The sequence below is a fragment of the Colobus angolensis genome, unplaced genomic scaffold (genome assembly GCF_000951035.1).
Source record: "Colobus angolensis palliatus isolate OR3802 unplaced genomic scaffold, Cang.pa_1.0 Scaffold202, whole genome shotgun sequence".
Lineage (NCBI taxonomy): Eukaryota > Metazoa > Chordata > Mammalia > Primates > Cercopithecidae > Colobus > Colobus angolensis.
The window spans coordinates 3,066,600-3,082,816 of NW_012115178.1; the positions used below are offsets into that span (position 1 = coordinate 3,066,600).

General features: G+C 38.4%; 1 pseudogene; it reads left to right on the forward strand.

Annotated features, from left to right (window-relative positions):
* Positions 1–8,799: 8,799 nt before the first annotated feature.
* LOC105511675 lies at positions 8,800–9,197 on the forward strand (annotated as a pseudogene).
* Positions 9,198–16,217: the final 7,020 nt, after the last annotated feature.

Sequence of the window (16,217 nt, forward strand, 5' to 3'; positions counted from 1 at the left end):
GCTGCTGCCTTGCGGTTAGATCGCAGACTGCTGTGCTAGCAATGAGGGAGGCTCCATGGCCGTGGGACCCTCCTGGCCAGGTGTGGGATATATTCTCCTGGTGTGCCCGTTTGCTCAAAGCACAGTATTGGGGTGGGAGTCACCTGATTTTCCAGGTGTTGTGTGTCTCAGTTCCCTTGGCTAGGAAAAGGGACTCCCTTCCCCCTTGCGCTTCCCAGGTGAGGCGATGCCTCGCCCTGCTTCAGCTCTCGCTGGTCGGGCTTCAGCAGCTGACCAGCACTGATTGTCCGGCACTCCCTAGTGAGATGACCCCAGTACCTCAGTTGAAAATGCAGAAATCACCGGTCTTCTGTGTTGTTCGCACTGGGAGTTGGAGACTGGAGTTGTTCCTATTTGGCCATCTTGCTCCGCCCCCCCAAGACTCTGCCTTCTAACCATGATTGAGGAACTGGTCGTGGGCTACTCTTTCAGACATAAACAAATACAAAACTCAACAAAATGGCAGGGTGCAGTGGCTCATGTCTGTAATCCCATCACTTTGGGAGGCCGAGGTGGGTGGATCACCAGACGTCAGGAGTTCGAGGCCAGCATGGCCAACATGGTGAAATTCTGTCTCTGTTAAAAATACAAAAATTAGCCAGGTGTGGTGGTGCACACCTGTAATCCCACCTACTTGGGAAGCTGAGACAGGGGAATCACTTGAACCCAGGAGGTGGAGTTTGCAGTGAGCCAAGATTGTGCCCCTGCACTCCAGCCTGGGCAACAGAGTGAGGATCTGTCTCAAAACAAAACAAAACAAAACAGAAAAACAAACCTGAAAAACCTGATCATAATATATAAATTATTTCAGACATTGCATGACAGACTGGAGTATGATCCCTAGAAGGCTGATACCTGTACCAGAAGACTGTGATCCTTAAAAGGACTACAATCCCAGCAAGAATTGAAGCAAATGAGGTGAACCTACAATTGCTCTTTCTTTCTGCTTGGAGGTGCATTCCAGAGCACAGTGCAGGGAGGGGATGCCCAAACACAGCAGTTTTGCCAAATGGAGGAAAGAGATGTTAGAATTCAAAGCAACTGAGGCTCCTGAAGCCTTTGGGGCAGGGTCACAGAGAAAACGGAACTGAATAGAGAAGAAATTCCAGATAACTGGATAGGATTCCTCACATTTTGAGCCCAAAAATACGTTGAGCATGCATAGGATGAGGCTTTACAAAACTAGGCAGCAAAGAAATACCAAGGAAAGACCAACTATGTGCTGGGAAAAGAATAATTACTGGAATCTGAAAGTTGAACAAATACTAGAGCTCACACAGAGATAGGAGACATTCTAGCTCTGATTAGCCACAGCAGAGAGACCTCATTGAACATCTCAGGCTTTCAACAGAAAGACCAGGCTTTCCAGCAAGACCAGGCCTTCAGTGTGGAACTAATCTAGCTCTAAAGTAAAGGCAATTCTAGAGCCAATAATAAAACTAAAAGCAAGATTTGCAAAAATCAAGCTGATCCACAAGTAAATTAACTGCTTGTTGGAACAAACTTCAACATTCTATTAAAGAAAACCACAAATTCCACACACTCAATGATGTACCATTCATAATGTTCAGTATACAATAAAATTTTTTACTAGACAATCTAAGAAACAGGAAATTGTGACCTTAATCAGATAAAAAATCACCAACGAAATAGATTCAGAAATGATAGCAATTTTCAGCAAATAATTTTAAATAGCTGTCACAAATATGCTCTGGAATATGAAGAGAAACATAAACATAACGAGGAAACAACTAGAAATATTAATACAAAAATAAAAATATAGGAAAAGAACCAAATGGAAAATCTACAATTAGAAATTCAATATCTGAATTTTTTTTTTTTAACTCACAAGATGGCTTAATAACACATTTTACAGTGGAAAAAAGGACTAGTGAACTTGAAAATGGGCAATAGAAACTATCCAAGCTGAAACACAAAGGGACAAAGGCTGACAAAAATGACCAGTGTCTCAGTAGCCCTGTGTACTTGTAACTGGAGGACCAAAGGGGTACGAGACAGCAATTGGGGCAGAAAAATATTTTTTTTTAAATGGTCAAAATCTTTCCAAATTTCACACAAAAAAATTAATTCAACAATCCCAAGTAGTACACACACACACACCCCAAAGCACACCAAAATCAAATTTCTGAAAGAAAAAAATCTTAGCCAGGGAATAAAGACATATTACATACCAGAGAATAATGAAAAGTATTTCAACTGACTTGTCAGAAATGATACAAGCCAAAGAGAGTGGAACAACATCTTAGGGTGCTGAAAGAAAAAATGGGGCTGGGCTCAGTGACTCATGCCTGTAATCCCAGCACTTTGGGAGGCTGAGACGGGCGGATCACGAGGTCAGGAGATTGAGACCATCCTGGCTAACACAGTGAAACCCCGTCTCTACTAAAAATACAAAAACTAGCTGGGCGAGGTGGCAGGCGCCTGTAGTCCCAGCAACTCGGGAGGCTGAGGCAGGAGAATGGAGTAAACCCGGGAGGCGGAGCTTGCAGTGAGCTGAGATCAGGCCACTGCACTCCAGTCCGGTCGACAGAGCGAGACTCTGCCTCAAAAAAAAAAAAAAAAAAAGAAAAAGAAAAAATGGCCTAGAGGCCAGGCACGGTGGCTTATGCTTGTAATCCCAGCACTCTGGGAGGCCAAGGTGGGTGGATCACTTGAGGTCAGGAGTTCAAGAGCAGCCTGGCCAACATGGTGAAACCTCATCTCTACTAAAAATACAAAAATTAGCCAGGTATGGTGGCACGTTCCTTTAGTCCCAGCTACTCAGGGGGCTGAGGCAGGAGAATCGCTTGAACCCGGGAGGTGGAGGTTGTAGTGAACCGAGATCACACCACTACACTCCAGCCTGGGTGACAGAGTGAGACTTCGTCTCAAAAAACAAAAACAAAAGAAAGCAAAGAAAAAACAGCCTAGAATTCTGTATCTACTAAAAATGTCCTTCAAAAATGAAAGTCAAGTAAAGACATTTTCAAATATAGGCTAGGAGAATTCACAGCAGCACTTCAGTATTCCAAGTAATGTTAAAGGAAGTTCCTCAGGCTGAAAGAAAATAATATCAGATGGAAACTAGAAAGAATAAAAAGCAGAAGAAATGGTAAATATATGAAAAATTCAGGAGATTTTTTCTCATTTCTTAATTTCTGTAAAAGATGATTGACTGTGACTGTTTAGAGCAAAATAATAACAAGGTATTTGTAGGTTATAACTTACAGAAGTACATTCTATAATTATAAATTGTAGGTTGTAAGGTGAATTACATATAAAGTGGTACAATATTATTTGCAGGGAAGCTGGGATACATTTAAGATACATATTGTAAAGCATGGTATATCCATTGAATAGAATTAAAGAAGTATAACTAATAAGAAATAGAAGAGATAAAATGTAATTTTTAAAATACTTTTAAAAACACACAGAAAAAAATCAAATAACGGATGGAACAAAGAGAAAACAAATAGCAAAATGATACATTTAAATCAAACTAAATCAATAACTGCATTAAAAATAAATGGAATAAACATTTAAGTTAAAAGGCAGAGGTAGTGACACTGGTATTTTTATTTAAGCAAGATCAAGTTATTTCCAGTTTACAAGAGACATACTAAAGAATATCTAAATAAATTGAGAGATATACGATGATCATAGATTGGAAGAATCAATAGTATTTCAAACATTCTCCAATCTCCTCATGCCCCACTCTCTTTTAGTATCTCCAGATGACATTGAATCTGACTTTTCAGATGAAATGGAACTATCTTAACTTCTGATTGTAAATATATAAGCTTACCTACATCTGTCCCCATCTATCCTCCTTCTTACACATTAAAATAAAGAAACTCTTTGTCCTCCTGTATGGGATTAATCTATCCACCTGTGCTTTCTTTAATTCTTCTCAAGAAACTGGTTATTTTGCTACCAAATTATTCACTCTTGCTCTTAAAAATGTAAATTCTTGCGGCCGGGAGTGGTGGCTCATTCTTGTAATCCCAGCACTTTGGGAGGCCGAGGCAGGCAGATCATCTGAGGTCAGGAGTTCGAGACCAGCCTGACCAATATGGTGAAACCCCATCTCTACTAACAATACAAAGTTAGCTGGGTGTGGTGGCACATGCCTGTAATCCCAGCTACTCGGGAGGCTGAAGCAGGAGAATCGCTTGAACCTAGGAGGCAGAGGTTGCAGTGAGCCGAGATGGCGCCGTTGCACTCCAGCCTGGGTGACAGAGTGAAACACTGTCTGAAAAAATTAATTAATTAATTAATTAATTTTTGGTAACTGGATTATTCCCATTCAATTTTAACCCTCTACCACTTAAGAAAACAACAAAATAATTTGGTTCCTATGTCCCTTCATCTACAATCCTAACTCCCTACCTCTCTCTCTTCACAATCAAACTCACCCCCATCCACACTGGCGATTATTCTCTCCATGAAATACACTCTTCCCTTGCCTTCTGGTTTTCTCACATCTCTTGTTATGAACTGAATCTTTGTATCCTCCTCTCAAAATTCGTATGTTGAAGCTCTAACCCTCAATATGATGGTGTTAGAGGATGAAGCCTTTGGGAGATAATTAGGTTTAGATGAGACTCTGAAGATGGAGCCCCAGTGATGGGATTAGTGTCCTTGTGAGAAGAGGAAGGTACATGATAGCTTCCTGTCTTCACTACTGAGGATACTGCAAGAAGGCAACCATTCACAAGCCAGGCAGAAGGTCTTCACCAAAAATCAAATCTGCTGATGATACCTTGATCTTGGACTTCCCATCCTCCAGAACTGTGATAATTAAATGTTTATTGCCTAAATAACTCAGTCTATGGTATTTGTTATAGCAGCCTGAGCTAAGATATCTCCCTGCATGCTTTTTCTGTCTAATCTACAGCCTCAGCCTCTTTGACTCTGAATTTAAATGTAGAGCTCCTCAAGGTTCAGCCCTAAATCTGTGCTTCTACTCTAGCCCCAGTCACAACAGCCTCCTGCTGACCCCCATATTTACCAGAACCCTTTCCATCCAAATCAGGCCTTTGTATATATTATTGTCTCTGTTAGAAAAGTTTCTTTCTCTTTCTTACCATCCTAAACATATGTTTTTCACATCTGAGTTAGTCGTCACTTCTTCTGGGAATCCTTCTCCTACTTACATTGTTAGGTCAAATCCCCCTATTATTTGCCTTCATAGTACTGTGTTATTCTTATGAGTACTAAATACTGTAGCAATTTACACTCTAATTTTTTTAGTGTCTGTCTCTAACACTAGACTGTGAATTCCTAGAGTATACACTAAAAGCCTTGATTAATATTTATAGAATATATGAAATGTCCTCCCAAAAATGATTTTATAGATTGTTTTCAACAAATTTTCCTAATAGCCAATAAGTATTTGTTGAAAGAATTAATGAATCTCTTTATGCCTCCACTGTTTTACCTTTAAAATAGGGGCTTTAAATATATAGAAAATAATTAAAAGTTTAAAATGGCATCTGTATTAGTTTGGATGGGCTAAATAAACTGCTCAATCAAATAGACACACAAATATATTGTGGCTTGAATAAAACAAAAATTTTTGCCTTGTTTATATAATGGTTCACAATGGAAGTTCAGGTCAGGTGGCAGCTTTTCTCCATGCATTGATTCAGGAACCCCAGTGCCTTTCATTCTGTGGCTTCCCCATGGTCTTCCTATCATCTGCATTTCGCCAATAGAAAAGAGTGCGGAGGAAGAATTCATATTCTCCAACAAGCCCCCTTCCAGAAATGGCACACATCACTTCTATTCATCAGGTAACTGACTATACTCTCATTACTCTGCAAGAATAAAAGAATGGATTTTGCAGATAATCAGTGGTCTCTGCTACCATCATCCAAATACAAGGTCTCTTATTATTTTAGTTTTGCTGAGTTTTTTGAACATGTAACAATTACAAATAGTAATAACATTCTGGGTTAAAATTACGTCATACTGAATGGCAATTCAAAAACTTCTCTTACCATCTCCTATTAATGAGACACAATGGTACTCTAGTTTGGTTCCACAAAAATGTGGTTGTTAGGGGATGGAGGGTTTGAGGAGACATTGGTCAAAGGACACAAAATTTCAATTAGAAGGAATAAGCTCAAGAGATCTACTGTGCACCTTGGTGACTATAGTTAATAACAATATACTCTATACTTGAAAATTGCTAAGAGAGTAGATTTGAAGTGTTCCCACCACCAAAAAAGGAGGTAAGTACGTTAAATAATGAGTATGTTAAATAGTACGATCTGGCCATTCCACAATATATCAAAACATCATGTTGTACATCATAAATATATACAAATTGTACTTGTCAATTTTAAAAACTAGGCCAAGAGAGCTTGCTCACCCATTTCCACCATGTGAGGACACAGCAACAAGGCACCATCTGTGAACCAGGAAATGGGTCCTCGCCAGACATCACATCTGCTGTGCCTCGATCTTCGACTTCCCAGTCTCCAGAACTGTGAGAAATAAATTTCTGTTCTTCCTAGGTTTTTTTTTAAAATGTAGCTGTGGCAGTTAAGTCTTTTCTCATTCTCTGTTGTTTAAAATATGAAAAGAAAAAAGGAAACATACCTGGAATACTATTTATTCACAGGTAATTCACATTATCTCTTTTAATGACAGTTTAAAAGTTATGGGAGCTAAAAGCTGGTTTATTTTCCCAAGAAAATCAGTATATAATATATCTAATATAATAATTATATTATATCTATTATATATAATATGATAATTATAGAATTATTATATCTATTATATATAAAATATAAGATATATTATATATAATTATATGTTTAACATGCATAATATATAATATATATTCAGCATGTATAATATATATCATATATAATATATATTCAGCACATATAATATATATGCTGAATATTATCTGTTTGCCTCTCCAGATCTACTCTCCACCCTTTTCTGTGCCTCAGGAGGCTGACTGTATGGACTGAATCAACTGACTCTCTTAGCCTCTGCCTTCCCACTGGGTTTAGCCAACCTAAAGCACAAGCAGGGGATCAAAGCAGACAAGGTGTCACTGGCTAGTAGCTCAGCCAAAGGCTGCAACTTCTATTAGGAAGTCCTCTCCCCATAATTTTCGCTCTTCAAGTGCCAGTAATTGTTTCTTCCCCTTCCCCTTTCCCTTTGGGATCAGCAGTGATGTCTCCCTGCTGGCCTGTCCCAGGGTACAGTAATACCTCTTGTGATTTCTCTGAATTCTATCTACACCTTTGCAAATAGTTTCTTTATCAAACTGTCCTTAAATTATCCATCAATTTCTTGCTTTTCTGAAAGTTTATAACTGCAATCACCTAACGGCCTACTAGGTACTCTATGGATATCCCATTGGACAAAAATGTCATCAATAAGGATGTCTTCAGAGACCCTGCTCTTAAACACAGGGCTGAATGAGAGGCCAAGATCAAGTTTGAAGAGAGGTACAAGACAGGCAAGAACAAGTGGTTCTTCTAGGACCTAGATTTTACAAAGCGATTCCACAGTGTCCTAGTTCTAATATTTAAACCTACATTAGAAAATGTTTAAAAGAAAAACTTCACCTATCAAAAAAATTTGGGAACACTGAATTTAAAAAAAAAACTGTTTATATATTGTATACTACATTTCCCAGGCATTTTTGTCCACAGACTTTTCCCTTTTTTAAAAAAAGCACATAGGAACTAGTGTTCCGCAGAATATAATTGAGAAAATTCTGATTTATACCAACAGAAAGAAGAGAAGAAAGATAAATGTAACACTACACAATTTCTAGGAATGCTCATATCGTTTTTATATTTGCTTTAAAGCACAGTCAACCACTCACTTGAAGATAGTATGGTAGACACAGTGTTGTCCTCCCACAGACATGTACATACCCTCTGCACCTGGCTTTATAAACTCTCCTTAAATTTCCTCCTTTTGTGAAAGTTTATAACTACAATCACCTAATTTCTACAAGGTACTCTGTGGATATTATACAGAAAGTACTAATTTTTTCTTTCTTTTTGTTATTTTAAAGAGGAGGTCTCGCTTGTTGCCCAGGCTGAGGTGCAGTGGCTATTTATAGGCATGATTATAGAATACTACAAGCTCTAACTCCTGGGCTTAAGTGACCCTGTCACCTCAGCCTCTCAAGTAGCTGGGACGACAGGCACATGCCACTGCACCCACTTTGTACTAATTTTCAAGTTGAAGATTTCAGAAACACTGAACTTGGAAAGACCCTGAGAGATGACTTTTTTCATTTTCAATCAGTGCTGAGTCATCTCAGATACTCAATAACCTGTTTTTTAAAAAATTTAAACCTCCAAGCAGATCATGATCCCTTTCCTCTTCTTTGCGTTTTCTGTTTATTTCCTTAATAGCACCTACCACACTAATTAGTAATTGTTAGTTTAATGTTCTGTGTCTTCAAACATAATGCAAGCTCTTTCCAGGAAGAAAATGAATCATTGTTGTTAAAGCCTTAACACTTGACCAGTATGCATTTAATAAACATTTTTGAACAAATGAAAAACTTTGGCCAAATGAATAAATATTTCCTTGGTAAGTTCTTTCACTATCAATCGTATCATAAAATTTTTCTTAATACAAACTTAAATGGCATTTTGTGTATAGAAAAATCCCTAAAAGATCCTAGAGGTTATCCACTCTGGGCAGAAGTGCATTTAAAAACTAAAGCTTTTCCTTCTTTCATTTCTACTGTAGGCCCCAGTGGTTACTGTCGAAATGGGCAAGTTCATGAAACCTGGGAAAGAGGTGTTTGTCCTGGCTGGACACTACTCCGGATGCAAAGCTGTCACATTGATGATGGCACCTCAGACCGCCCCTACAGCCATGCCCTGGTGGCTGGAATTGACCACTATCCCTGCAAAGTAAGAGCTGCCATGGGCAAGAAGATTACCAAGAGGTCAAAGATCAAGTCTTTTGTGAAAGTTTATAACTAGAGTCACCTAATGCCCACAAGGTACTCTGTGGATATCCTCTTGGACAAAACTGTCATCAATAAGGATGTCTTCAGACATGCTGCTCTTAAACACAAGGCTGGACAAGAGGCCAAGGTCAAGTTTGAAAAGAGGTACAAGACAGGCAAGAACAAGTGGTTCTTCCAGAAGCTGCAGTTTTAGATGTTTTGTTTTAGTCATTAAAAATTAAAAAGAAAAAAAATCTAAAGTTTTCTTGGGTTTTATTCATTGTATTTCTTTTTAATCTTCAGAGAAGAAAATATATACAACCATCCTTGCAGATGTATTTCAATTTCACAAACCTTTAGAATTAGAAAAATTTCTCCTCCTAGCTACAAAGTCTCCATCCAAATATCTACATGGGCTTGACAAGCAAGGTAAATGTGTAAAGGAGGGTATTTTGTCATAAGGCCTAAAACTGCAATCCAGTGTTCTGTGCTGCTTCGATATCTGGTGGAATCAGGAGGGCCTTAAATGGCCTAACTGTAAGTTCCCCTGCAGCTCTGTTCCCAGAGATAAGATTCCCTAGCCAAACAACCCTCTGTATCAAGAGGACCAGGTGTAGTTCCTGCTTATCTCTGAGTAGTGAGTTTCCGTTCCCTATCAGACTGTGATATTATTCGAACAAGCAAATCCACCTTCCTGTTGGAACCAAGGGACACCTCACCCTTTAGATACAACAAAGCCTGGCTCCCAAAGCCCGTCCTTGTTCACTGTGTTCCTGAGTGCAAATCCAGTGTGGCCCTGTGTAGCATACAATGTCCTCCTCCTCAGGCGGTGAGTATATGTGATGAATAAACTACTGTTGATCTTACCTGTCCAGTGTTGGGTGTCAGGTGTTTGGCCATTTCCATAAACCTAGGTCAAGAATCCCTTCCTCATCGACAGAGTGACTAGGAGGCAATTAAAACAGGTACGGACCTGGTATGGGAAAAACAACTGTAGGGGAAAGAACTATAACAGTACCTGGAGCTTGTGGCTTAGAGCTAGGAAGTTGGGGGGAACCATGAAGGTCTGGACAGGAAAGACCCCAATTTAAGTAAGCAGCTACTGTTCAGCATTAGTCTATTGTAGATAGGCTAGTCACAACAATACACAATATTGCCAAACATTTCAAAAGACACTGGAAATCTGGATTTTATGTCAAAATTCTCACTTTTTAAAAGTTGGAAACTTCTTCCTTCCTTTCATTTTCCCTCTCCTTTTTCCACTCTCTCTCAGCCCAACCAAAACCCATCAGGGGTGGTTTTGTGAGGTGCCAGTTTGTAACCTCTGTCCCAGAAGTTAAGCCTAGTCCCTAGAACACTACTCTGATCCCAACACTTTAACATTCTGCCATATCTTTTAATATCATGTATACTAACATTGCTGATTCAAGTTAGATTTACTATACTCCTGAAATTTAAATCTTAGCCATATTTGTCTATAAGTCCCCATTATATATTAGGGCAGTCTTATTTTTCCTCCTAGCAACAATTCACTACACTGCATTTTATTCTGACCACATTTCACACTCCCTCAATTACTAAGTCATTTTGAATTCTAATAATATCCTTCCAGGCACTTCCAATCACACTCAGCTTATGCTGTTCCTTCCATTATATCATTCCAAACATCAAAAAATATAAAGGAATCTAGCTTAAAAATAAGACCTCTAAAACACCCGCTGTTATGTTCCTCCCAAATTGACATGACACAAATAATAACTTTCTTAATTATTTCCAGGAAATGTAATAGTGCATTTTTTCTAAATTGTCACTTTTTAAAGACTGGTAAATATGAGTTTCAGAAGAATTAATATAATTGCTATGGGGAGAAACAACAGTACGCTTTAACCATGCCAAAACATTTTAATAAGTTTGATGAATTTAAAAGCATATTTAAGGCCAGGCACAGTGACTCACACCTGTAATCCCAGCACTTTGGGAGGCCACAGCAGGAGGACTGCTTGAGCACAGGAGTTCGAGACCAGCCTGGGCAACATGGCAGAAACTCTATGTCTACCAAAAATTCAAAAAATTATCTGGCCATGGTGGCACATGTCTGTGGTCCCAGCTATTCATTAGGCTGAGGTGGGAGGATCACTTGAGCCCAGGAGATGGAGGTTGCAGTGAGCCATGATCACACCACTGTACTCCACCCTGGGTAACACAGCAAGACCTCATCTCAAAAAAAATTTTTTTAAGAATATTTAGCCAGGCACAGTGGCTCAAGCCTGTAATCCCAGCACTTTGGGAGGTCAGGAGATCGAGACCATCCTGGCTAATACGGTGAAACCCTGTCTCTACTAAAAAATACCGGGCGATGAGGCGGGCGCCTGTAGTCCCAGCTACTCGGGAGGCTGAGGCAGGAGAATGGCATAAACCCGGGAGGTGGAGCTTGCAGTGAGCTGAGATCCAGCCACTGCACTCCAGCCTGGGCGGCAGAGCGAGACTCTGTCTCAAAAAAAAAAAAAAAAAAAAGAATATTTAAAAGAAATACTTTTAAAGCATATTCATTAGTTTCTTCATTCAGCACTTTTATTGAGCACCTACTCTGTGCCAGTCACTGTTTGAGAAGCTGGGAATATATTCAAAATAGAATAAAATTTCCACTGTCATTGAGCTTGCTGTCCATAATATTAGGCAGAATATAAAATCAACTCTTCCTGTTAATTAAAGTTAGATAAAAATAGGTAAGCCAATAGATAAAATCAGAAGAGACTATGTTAAACTTAAAATTGTAGCTGGGTATGTCAAGGAGGTTATAGACTATTTATCTCTTTATTCAATATAAAATGCATGAGTTCATAATGAAATGACATAAAAATTAAAGATAAACAACTTATCATTCACCTGTGAAGACTACTAGTGTACTAACTCATTATTCTGAAAATTGATAAATAAGTAGAATAACCATATAATTTGTTGTCCCAAATGGAACATTTTAAAGAGTAAAATTCAATTCAAAGTTCACACATTACATTTGGTTGATGTATCTCTTAATTTTCTTTTAACCTATAACTTCACAAACCATTAGTATAAGTTAAATAAGTTTAATGTATAACCTTATGCCAACATCATCTCTCACCTGGACTGCCACAACTGCCTCACTCTTGATTCCTAGAATTCATTTACCACTCTACATCAAGAGTCATCTTTGTAAAAAGTACATATCAGAGGAATTAACTGAAGGAAAATGGTGGTAACCTGAATTCAAACCTCTACACACATCCCCCAAAAACTAAATAAATAATAGCAACAAGGAGTACAAATAAAACAAAAATGTTACACATGCCACCAAAATCACTATGAACCAGAATATAGCAGGAATTTCAAATTACCTAAATGTAGATAAATGAAACTTGAAGTCCCACCAACGCAAGCCTGTGGGTGTACAGAACAGTGACACAGAAGGCCTAAGACACTCTAATGAGAAGACAGGTGAGGACTTAAAACATAAACAAAACTACCTGCAGAAAGAGAAAGCACAACATATGTGATAAAATACCACACACAGGTCCATAACTTGGTAGCTCATGTCACCCAATAGAGGGGAAGAGCTTGAAAGTGAGTAGAACAGAGGAGGCAGAAGAGGAAATACTACATCTGTGAGACAAAGAGATAAGTAAAGACGGAGAACAGCCCCTTGGTGAGTGGCAGTTAAGGAAAATAAGGAAGTCAATGGCAAAAAATTAAAGATGCTGCAGAAAAAGAACAGAAACAAGACATGGCAAGACTCTCCCCACAACTACCACTACCACAATCACCATCTTACTCGGAAGAAAAATAATGTATTTTACTAAAATGAGAGAAGAGCATGCTCATGAATGAGAAACTTTGTCCAAAATAATGCCTTGGAATAAAAATAAAATCAAACAAATTCCATACAAAGTTATCAGAAGGAAAAAAATATAGAACATATGTAATCAAAACTTTTCAGCCAGGCACAGTGGCTCATGCCTTTAATCCCAGTACTTAGGGAGGCCAAGGCCAGCAGATTACCTGAGGTCAGGAGTTCGAGACCAGCCTAGCCAATGTGGTGAAACTCCACTGCTACTAAAAATACAAAAATTAGCCAGGTTTGTGGTGGGTGCCTGTAATCCCAGCTACTTGGGAGGCTGAGGCAGGATAATCACTTGAATCTGGGAGGCAGAGGTTGCAGTGAGCCAAGATCACGCCACTGCACTCCAGCCTGGGTGACAGAACAGGACTTGGTCTCAAAAAAGAAAACACACAAACAAAACAAACAAACAAACAAAATGTTTCAACTGGTAAAAATTTCTCTAAAAATGCCAACCACAAAACACAATACACTCAAACTGATTTAAATAATGTCAAACAACATTTGGAGATATTAAAAAGTCTAGAATCATAAATTTAAAACAAATAACATAAATAAGCCCAGGAAAATCTATGAGATCTATGCAAGGGGAAAATGTAATGAGAGTAGATTGGACCAAAAAGGAAAATCCAAGAAAAAGACAAAATTATCTCAGAAAGGAGGAATAAATTGCAAGGTGCCCAAGGGAAAATATATTTGGATGAACATTTAATAATAATAAAAAACAAGAACAAAAATATAAGATAGGCCAGGCATTGTGACTCACGCCTGTAATTCCACTATTCTGGGAGGTCAAGGCAGGAAGATCACTTGAGCTCAGGGATTCAAGGCAAGCCTGGGCAAAGTAGTGAGACCCCATCTCTATAAAAAATTACCCGGGCATGGTGGCATGTGACTATAGTCCCAGTTCCTTGGGAGGCTGAGGCAGAAGAGTCACTTGAGCCCAGGAGATTGAGGCTGCAGTGAGAGGTAATCATACCATCGCACTCCAGCCTGGGGGATAGAGTGAGACTCTGTCTCAAAAATCATAATAATAAGATAAAGAAAGAAGCAAAAAAGCATCAGAGAGTAGAAAGTGATCAAAATTGAAGACATGCAAAGAAGGCTCAACATATGTATAATTGGAAATCCTGACAAAGAAAAACAATACAATGGGGCAGAATATTTAACACTATAAACCAAGAAAACTTTCTGGAAATAAAAGAACAGCCTGTAATACTAGCACTTTGGTAGGCCAAGGTGGGAGGATTGATTGATGCCGAGAGTTCAAGACCAACCTGGTCAACATAGCGAGACTCCATCTCTATAAAAAATAAAAAGAAAATACATAAATAATACATTAAAACGGCCTATATTTACCTGAAAATATTGACCTAAAATGATCAACTCTAAGATATATGTTAATACAACTATTAGAATTTAAAGGCAAATAATATTCCTCAGAGCTTCCAGCAAAAAAAGATCAAATTGCTAACAGGCATAAGAAAATTAGATTGGCTTTAGTCTCCACAAAAGCAGCATTTAAAGCCAAAAGGCCAATATTTTCAAGAATCTCAAGGAAACAAATAATAAGCAAAGTATTTTATAGCAAAGTTCGTCTAGCATCAAGGCTATATAAAAACAGTTTTGAACGTGCAAGAGCTCAAGAAACACGGTACTCAAAAGTCCTTTTTGAAGTGTCTACTTAGGCAGGAGTTGACACACAATAGCCCACACGTCAAATCTGGCCTGGCATCTGTTTTTGTACAGCCCACAAGCTAAGAATGTTTTACATTTTTAAAAGCGGTTTACAGTAAGAAAAAAAGGAGTGACAGAAGGAAAAGGAGAAGTAGCAGCAGCAGTAGTAGCAGCAAAGAGTGTATATATGGCCTGCAAGGCCTAAAACATTTACTCTCTGGCTCTTTACAGAAAAATTTTGCTGACTCCTGCCCTAGACTAAGATAAGCTTTATCCACACAAGAGATGACTGGGGGAGAAACATCAGTAAACAGACATGGTAAGCACTTAATATACCTAATTGTAGAACCAAGAATAAAAGAAACGTAGGGACAGGGTTGAAAGAATAGTATGTGAGCAGTATACATTCTGACAAAATAGAAAGAATGCAACCAGCAGGGGGAAAAAGAGAGGAATGGGGGTAGTAGAGTAAGATAATTGAGTGTTATAAAGATGATAGTTAGGAGCCCAAGGATATCATTTAAAACTTACAAGCCCGCTAGTAAAAAAAAAAATTCAGCCAAAAAAGGAGGAATTAAACCTATTAAAAGGATAAATACAAAGAAAACCACAAGAATAACAATACTAATTTCCCTAAATGCCTCTCTCTACAAGAGGGGCACAGTAAATATAATTACATCCAGTAATTATAACACAAAATAATATAAGAAAGTTGAGAACAAACATATCAGTCCTCAATAATATTAGTGGGCTTAACTTGCCCATTAAAAGAAAAAGAATTTCAAATTGGCTTATAAATCAAAACTGAACTTTGGGGGCCAGATGCGGTGGCTCATGTCTGTAATCCCAGCACTTTGGGAGGCCGAGGCAGTTGAATCACCTGAGATCAGGAGTTCAAGATCAGCCTGGCCAACAAGGTGAAACCCCATCTCTACTAAAAATACAAAAAAATTAGCCGGGTGTGGTGGCATATGCCTGTAGTTCCAGCTACTTGGGAGACTGAGACAGGAGAATCACTTGAATCTGGGAGGTAGAGGTTGCAGTTAGCCAAGATCGTGCCACTGCACTCCAGCCTGGGCAACAGAGTGAGACTCCATCTCAAAAAAAAAAAAAAAATATAGATATATATATATATACTAGACAAATGAAAATCATAAGAAAGCAAGGATTGTCGTGTTGATATCAGGTAGAATTCAGGCCAAAAAGCATTAAATAAAACAAATGATGACACTTTATGATGCTAAAAGCCACAACTCACAAAGAAGATATAACAGTTATAAATACCCATGTACCAAATAACCCAACGGCCAACTATACAAAGCAGAAACTACATGAGACTGAATGAGAAACAGATAGACATTATACAGGATGCTTCACCACCCATTCTCAGCACAGAGATGTCCAGTGGATGAAAGATAAGGATGTGGAATATGAATAGATATTGTAAAGATAATGATATGGAAACAACATAATCCATAAGGCCATTCATATGGATATTTCTTGAATATTATACCCTGATAATAAAGAATAGTTCACATTTCATTACAGATCAGACAGCATGCTCTACTCTTTCTCCCTTCTCATTACTGTGCTTGACTATGCATACACACACACACACACACACACACACACACACACTTTCTTAAGTACATATGGAATATTCTCAAAATTAATTATATTTTA